This window comes from Cydia fagiglandana, chromosome 21, assembly GCF_963556715.1.
Source record: "Cydia fagiglandana chromosome 21, ilCydFagi1.1, whole genome shotgun sequence".
In the NCBI taxonomy this organism is placed as follows: Eukaryota; Metazoa; Arthropoda; class Insecta; order Lepidoptera; family Tortricidae; genus Cydia; species Cydia fagiglandana.
This window is the reverse complement of record NC_085952.1, coordinates 6,696,412-6,717,302: the sequence shown is the minus strand read 5'-3', so window position 1 is coordinate 6,717,302 and position 20,891 is coordinate 6,696,412.

Sequence of the window (20,891 nt, the reverse complement as noted above, 5' to 3'; positions counted from 1 at the left end):
AAAATCTTGTAACTTGTAATGTAATACAAGTGGAAGTCACTTTTTGACAGCTTTTATTAAAAAGGGACTTCCACTTGTATTACAAGTTACAAACTTTTGATAAGCAGAGCACTCGGACCCTCCGTTTCTCAAAAGCTTGTAACTTGTAATACAAGCGGATGTCACTCTTTGACGGCTTTTGTTAAAAAGGGACTTGTATTACAAGTTAGGTCCAAGCTTTTGAGAAACGGGCGTCTGGGTATTTAAAATCTACATGTTAAAAAAAAAGAAAAAAAAAAGAACTGCGACCTTTAAAAAACTAACTGCTACTAGAAACGTACTTGATGCCTGGAGTAAAAAAAATATTATTAGTACCCCATACAACCATTTCCAGTCGCCGTTACGACGCGGTGTAGACACATCTTGTGTCGACACCGTCTGTTTCGGTCACAATTCCAGTCGCAGAGTCGTCGCCGTGTCGACACAGTTACCAGAAATGGGGAAGGGTCGACACATGACACAAAGTGACATAAAGTGTGGTCGCCGTGTGCACACATTGTTTCGGGTTTGCGACTACTTTATGCCAAAACCATTCGTTCATTCGTTCATTTTGTTCCTGTCAAATGGAAACTGTCAGATGGAAAAATACTTAAATAAAAATAAGTGACATTAATACGCCATCTCTAAAACGGATTACAAGACGTAATTATATATTGTTTGCATTTATATTACAATAGGACTTAAATTATTATGGGGAATTAAACTGCTCGAGTGATTTGATAAACTAAGTGTAATATAATCAACGCGCCACCACATTGTTTTAGTTTAGCCAGAAATGGAATTGTTTACTTCTCAGTGCCTGTGTTCATAACTATATTATTTGATGCATTTTTAGTACTTCGATGCGTATACTATACTTAAATAACAGAAATAGCGCTTTACATACTACGAAACTTGTTAATTATGATGTATAAATATGGTTTAAGGCTGAGAAATATTGCAGTCACAAAGTAGTCGCAAATGTTTCGACTTTGTGTCGACTCTGTGTTGACACATGACACGCGCTGTCAAAAGTAATAACAAAGTTACTGGACTTGCAAAATGGCTCCTTGTGTTGATTTGTTTTTCAGATATTCTCAAAGTGTAAAAATGCCGTGGTCAGAGATGGGCATTAATCGATTAACTGTTTATTCGACTAATTAATGGAATAAAAAAAGTTAATTCTCAAATTTTAATCGCGATTAGTTTAGTCGACCTAACATAGATCGAAATTGAATTAATCTGAATATTAATCGAATAAATTATCGATTAAATCTCGATTGAAAGTTGACAGGGGGCCATTGACAGGGGGCCAAAATGATGACCATTTTGAAATCCAAAATGGCGGCCATGCACTATGTCATAAAAGTCGTCATGGGTGTCGTTTTATAGGTTTTGGGGGGCGCCGATTTAGAAAATAATAACTATTTTGGAATCCAAGATGGCGGCCATGCACTATGTTAAAAGTCGTCATGGATGTCGTTTTATTGGTCATGGTCATCATTTTCGAAATCTGCACACCTGTTTCAAATAAGGTATCGGTAGATGCATCCTAGTAAGTCAACAACATCTATATCTACTATCAAAATGTACTTTTGATAGTACTTATGTAGTAGTAGTACGAAATGTAATCTGAAATGAATCAAGTAATACTTATATATTCCTGTACCTAATGAAGAATCGACATTGATTTCTATTACTAGTAATTGTAGTATTCGAAAAATTGATTCCTGATTCCTCAAATGGAATTGTACTTAGTAATTCGGTATTGTTAGATTACAAAGTAATCTAGGAATCGGTAATCTATAAAACGATATCCATGACGACTTTTATGACAAAGTGCACGGCAGACATCTTGGATTCCAAACTGGTCTTCATTTTCGAAATCGGCACTTCCTAAAACCTATAAAACGATATTCATGACGATTTTTATGACAAAATACGTAGCTGCCATCTTGGATTATAAAATGATCATCGTTTTTGAATTCTGCGCTCCCTAAAACCTATAGATCGACATCCGTGACGACGCAAGTTATCTTTATTTTCAGATCTAACAAATTGCTACAGAATACAAAGGACAAAAAAGAAGCGAGGAGGAATTGCTTGTTGCAAAAATACAGATGATTCCTCGACGCAATTGGGTGATTCTTAAATTGTGTCCAGATTTTTTTGTCATAAAAGTTTGTTTTAAGTGCTTAAAATAATAGCCGTTTGCACAATGTTAGACTTTATTGTCGTTAACTGTGTACAAATGTACTAGACAAATGTAGAAGAGCGGGGCTTCCTGTCACAGGTATCATACATACTTACTAGGAAGTCACAACCATTAATGTGTTATGTTGTATACTATTTAACGAAATAAATGCTTTTAGATTTTTGATTTTTTGAAAAGTTTTTATTTTTCACATATTACTCTCACAAGTTCCGTGACATTTCGACCTTGTAATTTTTTAAGTAAATGTTTTTGTTTATCTATGAGGATCTCACTAGAATAATAGAATCAAGGTATGTTTATATTTATGATTGAAATAGTAACGCAAAAAAATATATATTTGTGTCTTATATTCCTGCCGAAGACTTTTATTTTTCCTTTTCCTTCTACACAAGTTTGGCCAAGTAATAAGAATTTAGGGCTCTCAATTTTATTTTGACTTCTACAACAGTAAAGCTACGAGGCCATGTTTGGTATCGTTTTCGTATAAATTCGCAGTACCAAATTTAGTTAAGGTATGAAACAACTATTATTTTGGGGTATTAATATGGAATTTTTTCTTAATTAATTAAGGAAACTAGACAATATGATTAAAACATTTATTTAAATAATTTCAAAATTAACCCGGAGAGCCTTAAGGGCCTTAATGACAGGAACTTAAGGTAAACTAGCTCTTATTTAAATAACATGAGCATCAGACTCTTATTTAAGTGTTGAGGGAACAGTTATGGGTATAGCGAACTCTTTTTAAAATGTTTTGGTAGAAGCGGCCTACTGACGAACAAACTTAAAGGGTACTAAGGGTATGAGGGCGCCAGAACCAGCATCTCTGGTTCAGTAATAAATATTAAATAAAGGGTCGATCTAACCTCCAAAACTTCGAAAGACCGTAAACAATACAACCGCCACGTTGGCCAGGAACCTCTGCGTGGAAGTATGGAAATGCCTGGCACAGCTCCTTGCCACTGGTAGCTCGGCTTGTAGAAGCTGGCATCTTGAGGCCACCCCGTAAACTTGTAATAAAGACGGTAAATCTTGAAACCCTGAAATTTATAAAACTACTAAGTAACGGAACAGACATTCACAGAATCGAATAAATATACTGGACTGCGAGTAGGTCGCTGCTTACCCGGGGCAGACAATAAGCGGGCGTAGGAAAGGACTTGCATAATTTCAATGCACCCGGGGCTTCAATTTCCAGGACGATTCACATCCAACGAGCTGCAATAATATAAAAACAATCAGCACTGCACTAACAAATCCATCCAAAACAATTAAGGAATCGACTAGCTACTTACGATTAGGCGGCTTAAACCGCGACACAGGTAGAAGCCATCAGACAGCACCAGGCCGCTGGGCAAAGGAAACGAACCACCCTGCCACGATCTCTTCCAAATCCAAAAAGAACGGCTAGCTACGTGGCGAGCCATCGGTGACAGATCAAACGACGGGGTTACCAGAGTCCGAACGGGGCTCGGCCAAACACCACATGACTTGACAAAAAAAAACGCTTTCTTTCCTATTTAGTTTGCTTAGAATAATATTGAATACAACGCGCCGACGAATAAAAAAAATATTTGAAGACAATTTTAATTTACAACGACCTGCGATTAAAAAAACCAAAAATGTAGGAAGGCACCGAAATTATTTTTAATCTAGCAACCCGGACCATGTTGTTATCGACTGAGCTCGCTAGATGGCGTTAAGGGTATCAAACGAATATGGGTCAGGGTCACATACTGTTCAATATTGAAAAAAAAATGAAGAATTAAAATTTTGTTGTTACAGTGCTCCCCTTCCCGAAGAAAATTTTGACTACGGCAAAATTTTGAGCTGGTCCCCAGCTCGCAAAACCACCCGCGGAAAGTACCTAGACAATTACCTACCGGTAAAAAAAACTAACTAACAAAAAAAAATCGAACCCACGCACTAAACAAGACTTACTTTATAAAGACCTGACGTACGCAAGTAAAGCTCTAAGCTACATTACCACGAAACGTCGCATCGCGTATATTTCTTGGTGGCATAACGAACGGCCCAAGCCGCGGGTTATGCGTCCAAGAGATACAGCGGAAGACGGCATATAGCCAAGTGAAACCTACTAACTAAGATCGGTGACTGCTACTACAACTAATACAACTAATTCAAATATACCTAGCGCGCATATCAGGCCGTGACTGTCAGACGTCACAGGTCTGAACGCGGAAATCAGACAATAACACAACACATGACACATTGACCAGCTGTGTCTAAACGACAGGCAGACGGTAACGTTCGAAACAACACGAGACACACAAGGAAGTCGACTGTACAGGCTCCATTTCAGGCAATGCAAGTCTGTCAGTCTGACAAAAAAAATCCGATGTTTGCGGACAACGCTTTAAGGCGTGTACCACATAACAACCCCCTAACATCAACATTAACGTTCACGCATATGATTTAAGTCATACCGCAAAGCGTTAACAAAGAAGATGGCACTGCTATTAAGAGCCTGACGGTTTAAAGTCCGCCAGAACCCGACCAGCCAGTGCCGATTGGAATACTGGTTTAAAACGCCAGCACCCCGGTAAAACACGCGAAGAGTCTTTAAATCGTCCTCTTCGCCCCCCAACAACAAGCAAACCACGTGCCTGAGTTACGTTTGCTCAGACACGATCGAAAGAAAGTAATACGTAAACAAAACTCCTGCACGCAACCATAAAAAAAACTCCTACCGAACATCAACAAAAAAAACGCGCAATCACCGATAATTAACTAATAAGTAAATATTTACTTCACCTAAAATAACAACAATAAGGAAAAAACTCGATTTAAGTCGAGACAATAGATAAGGAAAAGTAGGTAATAAACATAACTCCCGTACGAAACAATTGTGGAAACTACTACAATAAGATTCGACCTTAAAGGTAAACGGCTATTTGAATATCGGTAAGTTATTTAAAAAAAAACGTAAGTCAACAACAATAATTGTGACTGACTGTACCCAACCACGTCAAGAAACTATTTAATATTAATTTTATTTATTTTAAACTTCAACTTTTAACTTCAACTCCAAACATCCTGTAATAAATTTAATAATTGAAAACACCTGCTGACTGTACTTCACTATAACTTCCAAATTTGCTCCCTCAAACTTTTTACAACTCCACATTTATAATTAATAAAATTTCGTTACATTTTAAACAGGTGTACCGTCAACTAAGTACAAATACAGTAACCTCCCACCGAGGAAGAATAAAAAACTTAAATTGAAAGAACACAAGTCTTACAGCTTGGTACAGAACTGTCCACTAACATTACACCTTTGTATTTTTTTTTAATTAAAGTAAAAGTTAACTTACGTTTAACATTCCACACACTATTCCACTAGTTGCAATTTAATTAATAATCTTTACACAGTACTAAACAGTACAACGCAAGTAATAGATAAATATAACTCCACACTCATGTAGGTACATGACCTAACCTATAAAAGTATGCTCACATGTGGTAACAGTATTAACTTACACAGTTATGTAATATAGTTAAATTTTAAATTAAAAAAAGGTAATAATCGGTTATCCTGAACACAATACAAGAATACAAGCAGCACCGTTTCTACCAAAAAATAAAACTCCCTTTAGCTAACACACTGTGACCAAAGAGGTTCGCTAACATTGCCCCACGTGGGCTGCCGCTGAAACAACTATTATTTTGGGGTATTAATATGGAATTTTTTCTTAATTAATTAAGGAAACTAGACAATATGATTAAAACATTTATTTAAATAATTTCAAAATTAACCCGGAGAGCCTTAAGGGCCTTAATGACAGGAACTTAAGGTAAACTAGCTCTTATTTAAATAACATGAGCATCAGACTCTTATTTAAGTGTTGAGGGAACAGTTATGGGTATAGCGAACTCTTTTTAAAATGTTTTGGTAGAAGCGGCCTACTGACGAACAAACTTAAAGGGTACTAAGGGTATGAGGGCGCCAGAACCAGCATCTCTGGTTCAGTAATAAATATTAAATAAAGGGTCGATCTAACCTCCAAAACTTCGAAAGACCGTAAACAATACAACCGCCACGTTGGCCAGGAACCTCTGCGTGGAAGTATGGAAATGCCTGGCACAGCTCCTTGCCACTGGTAGCTCGGCTTGTAGAAGCTGGCATCTTGAGGCCACCCCGTAAACTTGTAATAAAGACGGTAAATCTTGAAACCCTGAAATTTATAAAACTACTAAGTAACGGAACAGACATTCACAGAATCGAATAAATATACTGGACTGCGAGTAGGTCGCTGCTTACCCGGGGCAGACAATAAGCGGGCGTAGGAAAGGACTTGCATAATTTCAATGCACCCGGGGCTTCAATTTCCAGGACGATTCACATCCAACGAGCTGCAATAATATAAAAACAATCAGCACTGCACTAACAAATCCATCCAAAACAATTAAGGAATCGACTAGCTACTTACGATTAGGCGGCTTAAACCGCGACACAGGTAGAAGCCATCAGACAGCACCAGGCCGCTGGGCAAAGGAAACGAACCACCCTGCCACGATCTCTTCCAAATCCAAAAAGAACGGCTAGCTACGTGGCGAGCCATCGGTGACAGATCAAACGACGGGGTTACCAGAGTCCGAACGGGGCTCGGCCGAACACCACATGACTTGACAAAAAAAAACGCTTTCTTTCCTATTTAGTTTGCTTAGAATAATATTGAATACAACGCGCCGACGAATAAAAAAAAAATTTGAAGACAATTTTAATTTACAACGACCTGCGATTAAAAAAACCAAAAATGTAGGAAGGCACCGAAATTATTTTTAATCTAGCAACCCGGACCATGTTGTTATCGACTGAGCTCGCTAGATGGCGTTAAGGGTATCAAACGAATATGGGTCAGGGTCACATACTGTTCAATATTGAAAAAAAAATGAAGAATTAAAATTTTGTTGTTACAGGTATCACATTGACACCATTCCGAAGTAAAAACATATAAACTTATTAAAATACTTTCTTTTAAACTCCTCTTCAAACAGTTGAACAGTTTTAATTTAAATTTGGTAAACATATATTTTGAGTCTCGAGACAGGACATAATAAGTTATCTCAAAAATCATCCTTTAAAGGTGTGAAATGAGGTGTAGGGGGGAATTCAGAATTGACTTCTTGAAGTTAATACTGTTTAAGTTTAGGTTTGGAGTCATGTTTTTTTATCATTTTTAACTAAATCAAAGATGTTATTGATTTCCCGTACAAATTTCCACGCCACTTTTCACACCTTTTAAAGATGATTTTGGTTATAAGATCTATCCTATGTCCTGTTCCGGGACGCAAACTATTTCTATACCAAATTTCAACGAAATCGGTTCAGCGGTTAAGCGTCAAGAGGAGTTTCAAAAAAACCGGCCAAGTGCGAGTCGGACTCGCGTATTTAGGGTTCCGTACATTAAGTCCGACTCGCGCTTGACTGCACATTTCTAATAGGTTTTCCCGTCATCTATAGGTAAAGAACTATTTTGTGAATTCAGACGGACAGACATAATACAGACGCACGAGTGATCCTATAAGGGTTCCGTTTTTCCTTTTAAGGTACGGAACCCTAAAAAGATTTTTTTTTTGTGGAATGTGATACCTTAAATGGACTCAGCACCCCATATTTATACGAAAACGATACCAAACACGGCCTAGCACCTTCACTGATATAGATATATCAAGATAAAATTGAGAGCCCTAAATAAACTTTCAAGAGCGGATATCTCAAAAACTATTCAACATATCGGAAAAATTTACTGAATAAACTTGTAACAAATTAAATTAACTTTCATTTTGTATAAGTAGCCATGTCGCTGAGATGCATAGTTTCCGAGATATAATCGAAAAACCGGAAAATGGGACCTTCAAAGCCCCCCCTCTCTCCCTCCCCCCCCCCCCGCTCAAGGGCTACGGCCGGGGACTTTTGATATGTTCATCTCCTAACTTGTCAAACCAAGTTACGGAGTCAAAAATTGTGTTCCGAGCATTTCCCTCTACAACTTTTTGGAGCATTCGTTGCCTGACCTAAGTAGCTTATTGCATTTCTTTAAAAACTTTTCTATATGGTTTCGGTCGATTATTATCATTTGCATCGCCCATGATGACTTACTAGAATTACGAGCACACGAGACACTAATAGTAGTTTGACAAACCTTGGTATTCAAGAGGTATTTTATATTGACATTTGCTGTCACAAATTTGCTGTCAGATTTAGTCGCAAATCGCACGCAAAGTGCACACAAATGTGTCGACACCTTGTTACGGAAAAGTGTAGACACGGCGACGACACTTTGTTTCGAAACAATTCTAGACACATTGTGTGGACTCTGTTACGACACATCTGACATTTAGTTACCACTTTGATGATTCTGCGACTGGAATGGTTATATGGGACATTAGTATGAAGGGCGGTAAATTTACGAACGAGTGTGATTTGAAGCCTGTAGTCGAAGGCGAGGGCTTCATTAACACGAGTTCATAATTCCTGTATCGCCCGTGACACACACAATGTTTTTACACAGAATAAGTATCAGCTTCGGAACCATTTCACTTCCGCGTTTAACAGGGCACCAGAAACTACACGGGGCTTTCCATTTCCCAATGCACTATTATTTGTCTCGCTCACACTCAGGGAAACAACCGTTCTCATCCTATCCCTCTCTACTTGATTGACCTACAATTGTCTGTTGCACACTTCGATTTTAGAATAGTGTTTATAGATATGGAGTGACCTAGTGACATGCGCACTAATATTGGTGCCCTTACCACGAGTTTGACAAGGAAACACACGTTAACAGTATGCCACCAAAGCACTTACCCATGTTGAGTAAATATTTAACTTGAAAATTGAAAATATAAAATTAAACATAAATACCAAAACAAAGTTAAGCTACAACATATATTAGTGACAGTGACTTATTTCGTTTGACATCTATTGCACCTTAACAGTTCCCTGTAAAGTACACTAATACTATCAGCAAATATTTGCTGACGATTATGATAATTATCTCGCAATGCATCTCCTTCATACTGACATTGATGCTGAAAACTCATGGTAAGAGTACAGGTTACGCCACTAGTGCATCACTGCATATGCCTTGCATTCCACTGCCTATTCACGAAACGTTTTCTACAACTATAAGCTAACTACAAACATAACTAGATCTCTAGATTTGTGAAAACTATACGAAATCATAAGTCAAGATATATTACCCCCAAGCACTCTTTTTTAAACAGCTAAAAGAGACAATATCTGAAGGTGAAATCTTAGTCCAATGCGATTTTGCCGAAAATTACAGTTTCGTTATACAAGATTCCGCACAGTCCTTTCATTGGAATAATGATCAGTCAACGCTGCTAACATCGGTATTTTACTACAAAGACCAGAATAAATTACAACACGGAAGCATTGTAATGATATCCGATGATCTAAAGCACGATACAGCTTCATTTTACGCATTTCAGAAAATATTTCACACACATCTCTCAGAAAAAAATATTGCAGTGACAAAAATTATGTATAGCACCGATGGAGCCTCACAACATTTTAAAAACAGATTTAACTTTGTTAATATACATTGTTATAAAGATGACTTTGGCATTGAAGCAGAAATTCATTTTCATGCAACTTCACATGGAAAGGGGCCTTGCGATGGTCTTGGCGGGAACCTGAAAAGACTAGCAACTCGTGCAAGCTTTCAAATGCCAACAAACAGAGCAATAACTACACCTTTGCGTTTATATGAATGGGCGAGAACATCGTTAAAGGAAACAGCAGTATTTTATTGTGCCAAGGAAGATATACAGCAACACAGACTGTTCTTGCAACCACGATTTGACAGGGCTATCACCATTCCTGGAACGAAAAAATACCACGCTTTTCTACCGACACCTGAGGGTATAACTATAAAACGGACCAGTTTTACCACAGACTCTAAAGTAGTTAAAATAACCAAATAAATAAAAGATTTTATTACATGCTACTCTCTTGTTTTACTTATTCCAAGTGCCCAATGAAAAAACATAAAAAATATAGAAGTATTATACTTAATTTTAATAATATCCTAATAGTAATAGCCGTTTTGCATACTTATAAACCATATGTTACACTTGATATCACCGCACTACGAAACAACTCAGGAAAACGTGCCGTGACTACCGTGCAGCACCATAGTTTTTTGATCAGTTTCTTTTACGAATTTCAAGATACAACTATAATTTTTTTTACATAACATTTCCAGGTTATAAACTACATTTTTATGCTAAAATAAAAAAAATAAAAAAATGCGAAGTTAGAAAAAAAATTTTTTATAATATATACTTCCAGTTTACTATATGAAAAAAAAATTAAATTTAACTTTTTTTTTCATTTTCAAGAAATAACATTATTATTCTATATAAAACACCATTAAGTTATTTTAAAATGCATTTGATGATTTGCATCCACGACATTTGAAAAATCCATTACTCAGATTTTGTATTTTTTTTAAAGTCGTATATAATCGTAACCAAGCAATAAATAAAAAAAGTTAAGATGCCATTTTTTTTAGATCACATACATGTTCAATTAACCCAGTTATAAACAAAATCCGGATCGTTACCCTTTTTTCGCTGCCCGCTTGACGTGAAATGCCCCTAATGTTAAATCAAGAATATATTTTTAAGTTAAATCGCCACTCCACGTCATGAGGACTGAAAGCTTTGAAAGCTCCTCTGTTCTATGTGTTCCCAATATACGCGGAAGCAAAATGCCGCTTCAATACTGTTCCACTGTAGCACAAAAGGCTCCACATAAATGAAAAAATCATAGAATATATCAATACAGATGTACGAGTAGTGCATATACGAACTTTCCTTCGAATTTTCTCGAAAACGTTCGTATTTGTCATGCTACTTTAGTCAACCTCAGTACTTTTTGTATCGAAACTGACTGAAATAGCAAGACCCGTTCGTACGTTTCCGTGAAAATACGATGGAAAATAATTATGTACATCTGTACTTTTATTTTTCCAAAAAAAAACACACTGCACTTACAGATTGCACAATCGAAGTAGTACATAGGTTGAAACTTTAGAACAGTGGTATGTATGAAGGAAACAGATGCAACTCGAATAATTGTCAAATAAAGCCAATGTAGTGCCGGCATTACACATGATTCGGGAAATGAATTAGAGATTCACTAGATATGAAATAGTAAAGATAATTTTTACTATTTCATACGAGTATTAAGGACACTTTTTGCTACATGCGGTTTTTCCTGTGTCATCGGCTACGTTCGTAGCGCGTAGCACGCGCTGGCACTGAATGTTCTAAACATTTTTATTCTTTTCAAAAACATATGTAGGTACATGTTTTGAACTCAAAATCTGTATGCTACGCATACTGTGTCCGTAATATCATATAATATGTATAAGGGGTTTCTAACCATTTTCTAATAATATATATGTCGCAGAATGGCCTGGATCATCAGATTAATGTCTATTTGTGGGCATCGTAATGGCTAATTAGTCCTAGGGTTCCTCGAGATAATAAAACAGTCTAGATTCAACTGAGACACAATATAATTCCACGGAAGTCAATAAACAACATACAACATTCTTGTATTGCCAAATCTCTAATCAAAATCACTAATTAGGTAATCAAAACTAATATTCGGAAATCAATGCGTCTACACGTGTCAAGGGTCGATAGGAACTGTCGCAGGGCACCGCCCGCGCGCCGGCGCTGGCGCAGCACTTGAGATTAGGTGACGTCATCAGGATTGACCCGTGGTTTGTGCACTGGGTTCCCGACACGGCCGTCCTGATGACCACACGACCTCGTGTGGGTTGGTTGTTTAGGTATTCTGCAAAAGAAACATTAAACCAAAGTATCATCCGTTCGGCCAACTCTGACCTAACACGAAGAGTAATTCAGACGCACTCCAATGCATCTCAACTAAATTTTATGATTGAACTAAGTTTTCACACATCCATTGATAATGACAATCTATCAAATATCAAATTCTTATTTCATTTTACGCATAGCATTATGTAGTAGCACAAGTACTCTATGTACCTACATTCTAAACTCTATTCATAGTACGCGCAGTTTACCGCAAGACTACCACCTCACACAATCTCACTTGAGATTACTGCACTTGTCATTACACCCCAAATTGACGATACTACCATTCTCAAACTGAAAGTCCTTAAGAGTAGCATCTATGATGCAGGAAGTTAACTACTCTCAGATTCTCAATCTTATTGTAAATGACCCTAATATCTACAAGGAACATCGTTTCTATATGGGAGACTAGCAATCCACCCCGGGTTACACAAAACCTTAACAAATTAAACATCTAAACCTTCCTCAAGAATCACTCTATTGAAAGCCGCATGAAAATCGTTCAGTAGATTTTGAGTTTATCGCGAACATACATTCACAAAGACAGACACGGCGGAGGACTGTGTTTACAAGGTGTAGTTACTTGCGCACTGATTGTCATTTATTGCACACTCATCATAATTTTGATTAGTACAGAGTAACTGCGGATGTACATACACTACGTAGTTCATTTTTTAAATCAATGAATGCCTGTGTTTTTTAACAGTCACAAAGTCGATAATATCTAAGACCAATTAGAAAGCTCCGTTATTAAACAACATGATATGAAATAAAATTGTAAGTATTACATTTTTCGACGTTGTTTGTTTACGGTAATGTACTATCCAGTCAGATTTATGAAAACAAAAAAGATATGTTACTATAAAAAATTAAACGATGACTTCAATTCGAGTCCACTTTTTTTTAAGCTGCCGTTAATTTTTAAATCATCTCCAAAATCAAAACTACTTTACATTTTTTTTACGTCGAAATGATTTCATAATCGCTGTAATTTAATGTATCCTTTCAGTTGCATAGCACTATTATTGCTTTATTGAATTCAAAGAATACTGGTACTTGTAGCTAATTACACAAGCTAAGTATGACCGCACGAAATTTTACTTTTCGCCTAGATAAATACTTTCTCAGTGCCTTTTTATTTCTCATTCGTACGTATCTATTACAGTAAAGCATATCGCACACAGAAAATAAAATTAAACATCGTGACCGCTCGATGTACTTCATCTAGTGACTTCAAATACTTTAATTTATCTCAGCTGCTGCCATGGTAGCAAAACAACAGAACTGGCACCACTGCTGCTAACTTTAATTTTGGGCACACCCAACACATCGTTTTATCAAGAATAAGTGGGTCAATTTTTGAAGAGGGTGTTTTTTCGACATTTGTATGGCAATTTTTTATTTAAAAAAAATCTGATTTATAATCATCGTTTTAGGAAGGGTTCTTAACAACAAAAAATATACTGTAGGAGGCACCTCTGTACTTTTTATAGTTAGCTAGATATGGACGTTTAAAGATCGACATTTGTATGACACTATGTAGCCATTTGTAAGGCGCTTTTGACATGTATACGCCATTTTTTCGACATTATATGGCAGTATCAACATGTATATGCCACTATTTATTATTTTTGTTGCATTTATAAGACCCTGACGACATATGTATGACAGCTTCTCGACATCTGTATGGCACTAAGTCGACATTTGTATGCCACAATCGACATTTATACGGTCAAAATAGCCATATAAATGTCGCCATACAAATGTCGCGACATGTCGCCAATAATATTTTTTTGCGATATTTCCTACACAATACAACAGATTCACTTATTTATTTTACTATATATTTTAACACTATATTTGCAACTATTATTATAAAAGAAATATTTTTATTCCAACTATGTACCAACGTATTCAGCGTCCATACAAATGTCGTTGTAGTCGTACCAAAATATATCGAAAGAGATTTTTATCTATTTTTAAATAAATTAAACTGTTTCCGGGTTTACATTTGATGTCAATCGATGCCCAACTAACCGCACTATTGCGTTGTAAATTTAATCTAACCGTTATTCAATAGACAAAGAAGATTATAGGGGGTATATTTAAGTCATAACAAAACAGGTGCCGCGCGGGACAGCGATAAAAAGGCTTCCCTTGTTTTATTAAATAACGCATAAATTTATCAATATGATTAAATCAATTCTCTAGAAAATGCTCTTTATAGAAATACAAAGTTGTTTATAATACGTTGCCTACATCCAGAGTTATGATTTTTTTATTGCGCGATGCCGCCACTGGGACACGCGAAAAAACGGCTTATTTCGCCGTTTTTGGAACTTCAAATGCGATTTTGTCAGAACCAAATAATATTTTTGGTACAGTTGTGCATGATTTTTAAAGCTTATAATACGCTGAATGAAAATATATACATACCCAGTCTTTTAGTCCTATGGACTTCAAGTTTTAGCCGTGGGACAGCAAAAAATGCCTATTTGAAAATTGACCCAAGTACTCTATACAAATTTGAATGTTTCAATTGCAATATTTTCCGTGATTACGAATATTATCATCAATGCGTCCAGTTTAACACATGCACCCAGTATTTAATCCATTCTCGCACCTCAATGGCTTTATACATAGTGTCCACTAAATCTCAATGAATCTTTCCTTTTTTTATTCAAGCGCAAACGGTCGAAAGGGACTCTACGTATTTAGTCTATCCTCTCCTCGGACACATCTCAAATATCCGGAGCACTATTGTCCCGTATACGAGAAAGATCATATAATCACGAATATCATTCGTCTTGCGTTAGAAATGTGGTTCATTACAAATTACAACTAATGTAAACCAAAATTAAGTATTTTCTGTTCAACCAACACTGTAAAGAACATCAAAATCGAATAAATTCAAAAAGCACAAACACATGCACATGTGACACTCGCATGATTTTTGTTGCTAAAATATTTGACCGTTCTATAGAAATATCAAGCTACTAAATATCAACCATTATCATTGACTAGTAGGTACATACTTCACTTTAACGTCTCAACCATTATCATTGACTAGTAGGTACATACTTCACTTTAACGTCATCATACTTTCATTAATTAATTCAAATGATTATGTTTGCTACACCGTCTATATTTTATCTGCATACTGCGATTCGTTCTCTATTATTTAAATATCACCAAATCATAGTATTCGAGCATGAGTGTAAACCGACTTTAAAGATTTTTCTTAGACCTCAGCTACACCAACGGCTCAATCACAGTCGCACCAACGACTTAACCTCAGCCGCACCAACGGCTCTTAGCCTCTGCCGCACCAACGGCTTAGCCACAACCGCACCAACGGCTCAAGTCGCTTCTACGACAACAACAATAACATCGCACCAACGACGAAATTGCACTCACAACTCTAGTCGCACCAACGACTAGACCACAGCGCTTCAACGCATCCGTATCGCACCAACGATTCAACACTTAGACGCACCAACGCTAATGAGCCAAATAAGACAGGTCTCAATTACATACACTCTTGCTCGTATACCTACTTTATCGATTCCAAAATAAATTTCCATTCCATAGATTTACCAAGCGTCATACGACTATATACATCATACAATAAAGCAACTGATCCCTTCAGTCTCTGTGCAGTCAATCCATCGACATGCCAACACTTTCCAATCAAATCACAACAAAATAAACATCATCATCATCATCATATCAGCCTTTTATCGCTCACTGCTGAGCATAGGCCTCTCTTCGAGTACACCAATTATCCCGGTCTTAAGCCAATCTCACCCATAAGTGACCCGCAACCTTCCGAATGTCGTCCACCCAATGAGTCCACGGACGCCAGGCACTATATTTCGTCTAAAGCGGCTACTATTCCGTTAGCATTATGGCCCCCTTGCCATCACTCTGCCTAGCAACGTATCCCGCTCAGCTCCATTTAAGTTTGGAAATGACATATAAACAGCATTAAAAACAACGTCCATGAAACTAATCCATTTCAATGAACACAACTAATAGAAACAACTTTATCATTTTTATCACGTTATTATAACTAATTTCGCTCTCACGAAAAGCATACCACTTAAGTCGATACAGACCACTTCATTCATTAGTATCTCAAAATAGTTCATCGTATTTCGTAGTCAACTGCAACTTGAAACTCATGCAATAATATTTCTCGCCCAGCCAGCACTTAAACAAACCTTGGGTCCCATAAGAAATAATTTCTTAACTATAGGTCGGTACTTAACCGGTGTTAATATAAACAACACACAGGACTCCATTGTTCAAAGAAGTGTTTCAGAAATAGATTTCGTTCATTTAAAAATTGACTCGTAATTTTAATTTTAGCATCGAAACACAACCATTTTCATCAAACACACAAAGCCATTAAAATATTAGACTGGGAATCGAACCCCGATTTACTCACACCGGTAATAAGTCAGTTTTCTGTTACTGTTCATTCAACTTTAGACGCAAAATAATTATTACACCTCACCTTTTTTATGCAATCGACCACACGGGTTGACCAATTGACCTTCATTGGTCTGCCAGATGGTATAGTTTCATCTACTCCAAAGATGAACTCAGGGCCCAGCCTCGGACCGTGGTGTAATCGTTGACAGCAATGCTCTGCCCCATTGCCAATGTACAGGCCTACAGGGACACTCAACCAAGTGGCCCGTCACCCGCACCGAAGACAGGATCACACTTCTTTGTTTTTGTAGACTCGATTCGACAAATCAATGCATGGCAAACACATCTGACAATATTGAAAACAGCCAATTGAAATCTTGATTTGTTTACTGTTGAAACGTAGTCAACATTATCTTCATAACAATAAAACGCTTTTAAGTAAAGTTGTAAGTAGCTTATCACCACGCCTGGCCTCATTTGTAAGCGCTTTTCTTTTCATACTCTTTGACAGTCGATATAGCTTTTATTTTGTTGGAACCAATTTCTTTTCACATCCGAATAACCAGCACCTTTATTCGCGACAACCGCAAAGATGCATTTCTTTTATTCTCTTGTTCCACAAATCCACAGTAGGTATTCCACCAGGCTCGAAGGTCATCTTCACTCGCAATTATCAGGATTAGCTTCTGGTAATCTGCTGATCTAATAACTCGTCAGGCTTAACTTTAACACTTGAAAGTTTATTCCATCACACGTCTGTTATTTATTTGCGTCAAATCACACCAAAATTTACAATTTTCACAAAACTTTCACAATTATCTCGAGGGAATCCCACTTCTGATGTCGCAGAATGGCCTGGATCATCAGATTAATGTCTATTTGTGGGCATCGTAATGGCTAATTAGTCCTAGGGTTCCTCGAGATAATAAAACAGTCTAGATTCAACTGAGACACAATATAATTCCACGGAAGTCAATAAACAACATACAACATTCTTGTATTGCCAAATCTCTAATCAAAATCACTAATTAGGTAATCAAAACTAATATTCGGAAATCAATGCGTCTACACGTGTCAAGGGTCGATAGGAACTGTCGCAGGGCACCGCCCGCGCGCCGGCGCTGGCGCAGCACTTGAGATTAGGTGACGTCATCAGGATTGACCCGTGGTTTGTGCACTGGGTTCCCGACATATAAAATGTAAAAATTACAAAGTGCACTTGCATATGCAATGGTGTCTGCCAGAGTGGGGGATGCATTTTCCTTGCACCTTTACCAGGGCCGCATAAAACGACAACAATTTAAGTTAACGGAAGTACTACAGGAAATCTAGATACCTAGAATGTATCCTAGGGTAGTGCAAACATAAATAATTTACAAAAAAATGTGATCCTGATTTGTATGACAAGACAATTAAGACATAGGTACCTACCCTATATAACAAAAAAGTAAAAATTTATCGTCCTTCTTCTAACGTTGCCCCGTATATTAATCTAATAATTATAGGGTCATTGCGCTAGTTTTCGTTCAGCTCTAGTTTTCGTCCACTTGACGAAATTTGAATATACCTGAACCTACAAGGCTGCACAAATTTGGACTTATTGTTACCGTTAATGTCTAAGCAGTGTTTTATGTATCTGGGTACATAAAAATGATATTTCGCAAGTAGCAAAATAAAAATGAAATATATTATTTGCTAGTAGACGAAAATTACAGCACACATACATACATAAATTAACATTTTTAAGGTACTAGCAATTTTTATTCGTCAACGTCACTCGATAATACGAGTTTACCCCCGGGACCGGGCTCAACCGTAGCAGCCCACCTTATGAAAGTCTCAAAGCGTCGAATTTTCTTCCGCATATACTAGGACAGCATAAAAATTAGAATCTACACAAACTGAATTTCCAGGACTAGTGCCATCTAGGCTAGGCTGCTATTACCAATACCTGGCCATCAAAGTCAAGGGTTCAAATCTATGTGCAAGCTGAGCTATTACGAGCTGCATATCATAGAGTAATGCCAATGCCATCTAGTGCATCCTGAAGCAAGGCCTGAAACTAAAGCTTCATAAGCTTATGCTTTCCTAGTAAACGCGGATGGGAGATTGGCCCCGATCATCCAGTACAGTTTCGTGAAAATAAACTATACAATTATCGTCTGTTGGCTTGGTCCGACGTTCGATTCCATAGCCGCCAATTCTGCACAACATGCTTTGTAATGAATGACAAAGTTTTATATTGTCACTATTGACGTCAAATTTATGAAAATGAAAATGTTTTAATTCGTAAAAACCCCATATCTTACCGAATCCACTAGCTCACTAGCAATCTTCACAAAGCGGACCTACCGCCTAGATAATTTCACAATTCACGTAAGAGAAATTGGAATCGTACATTAAGTTGTTACCGCACTGGTGCGGGGTTGCCATGTGTAACTATTAGAAGTCCAGAAAGTGTGACAAAAAATCTTCAGTAGGTAAGTACAAAAAAAATGTATTTTACACTGCATCACTAGGTTTAACGGGAGGAATATAATAAATTCATATAAAAAAAAATATTTTATATGATTTTTTTAACTTGACGTGTTCCATTTATTCTTTTTGTTCAATTTTAATAACAAAACTTCCGTCAGACACAGAGAGCCTACCGCGAACCACGTTCGACGTTTTGTCTCTCTATCGAACTTGTACATTTTGTCTGTAAGTGTGACAGGGAGGCAACACTTCGAACGTGGTTCGCGGTAGGCTCTCAGACATCCTTCCATCATCCTCGGTATAGACGGAGTGAAACATAAAAAATAAGTGCAATCCCGTTGCCAGGAAAGTTTTAGGATTAAATTGAATAACTTTTACTAGGGGACCAAACCCGAAATCGCGAAAAAATAATTTACCCCTAGAAAATGGACCAGCCAAAATGTAAGAAATAGGTAGGTAGCCAAATTATTTTTTCGCGATTCGGGGTTGATCCCGTAGTAAAAGTTGCTAGTATAATTCCAATACTTCCCTGGCATCATTCTGAAAAATATATGCCCTTTCGTTCATTGTATAAAATCCGTGAAAATCTCCTCTGGATAAATCTCGGCACATGGCAACCCTACGCGCTCGACCATAGACTCATACACCATAGAGTACAATGGGAACACTCTAATTACATCACTGGCCACAGCGGCCACACAGATTGAGGCATAAGTGCTAACCGCCTTAACCGGGCTTTTGTCCGGGTTTTATTATGTAAGCACATTATGCGCCCCACCCACGGGCGCATAATGTGCTGCGTTTTTCTCAGAATATAATGAAAACTGCCTACTTAACATAGGTAGATACATTTTTTTTAAATGTAGGCGTAAAGCGTGGTCTTCTCATAGAAAATTGGAATTCCGCGCCCTTTTCTACTGATAAAGTGAATTTTCCAGAGTATAATAATGTATCTGTATCTGATTCTGAATGCTGTCCGTTACGTTTGCATTTGCACTGCTAAACTTCTTGCCGATTTCGATGATGTTTTTCATGCAATTGCAATTTTTCCATGGGCTTTTAATTTATATTTGAATACTAGCGACCCGCTCCGGTTTTGCACGGGTTACAAATTATACACCTTTCCTCATGAATCACTCTATTGATAGGTGAAAACCGCATGAAAATCCGTTCATTAGTTTTTGAGTTTATCGCGAACAAACATACAAACACAAACAGACAAACGCGGCAGGGGACTTTGTTTTATAAGGCGTAGTGATTGATATCTTGTCATACAAATAGGATCAAATAGGTTTTTTTTAGTCAGGAACTTCGGTGTTTGAGATGTTATCTGAGAGCATTTCTTGAACAGTGCACTGGAGATTCATTCCGATTTACGAGTATTTCTTGAGGTTTGTTAATTCAGACGGCAGAAAGTCATCATCAGTAAAAACATTTGTGTTCAGTGGATAGATTCCTGTGCTTTTGAAACCTGACGTTATATTATGCATATTGAATGCCGAGTAAAATGCGTCTTTTGCGAATTCAGCAACATTATAAATGGTAACAACCTTTCCAGGGTTAGATGTCATCCAATCATTCATTGAAGCCCTGTAGCGTGACTTGAATGGACCAAAAACAGTGACATCCAGCGATTGCAACCGGTGACTGCAGTGAGGAGGAAAAGTTAGTAAAATCAAATGGTTTTGCCGCGCATACAATAAATTAAATATTTATGTTTGCACTACGATAGGATACATTCTAGGTATCTAGGTTTACATACATACGTATACCTACATAGGTATACATACGTGGGTCACTAGGTAAGTTTTGCAATAGACAAATATGAAACAAAGAGGTG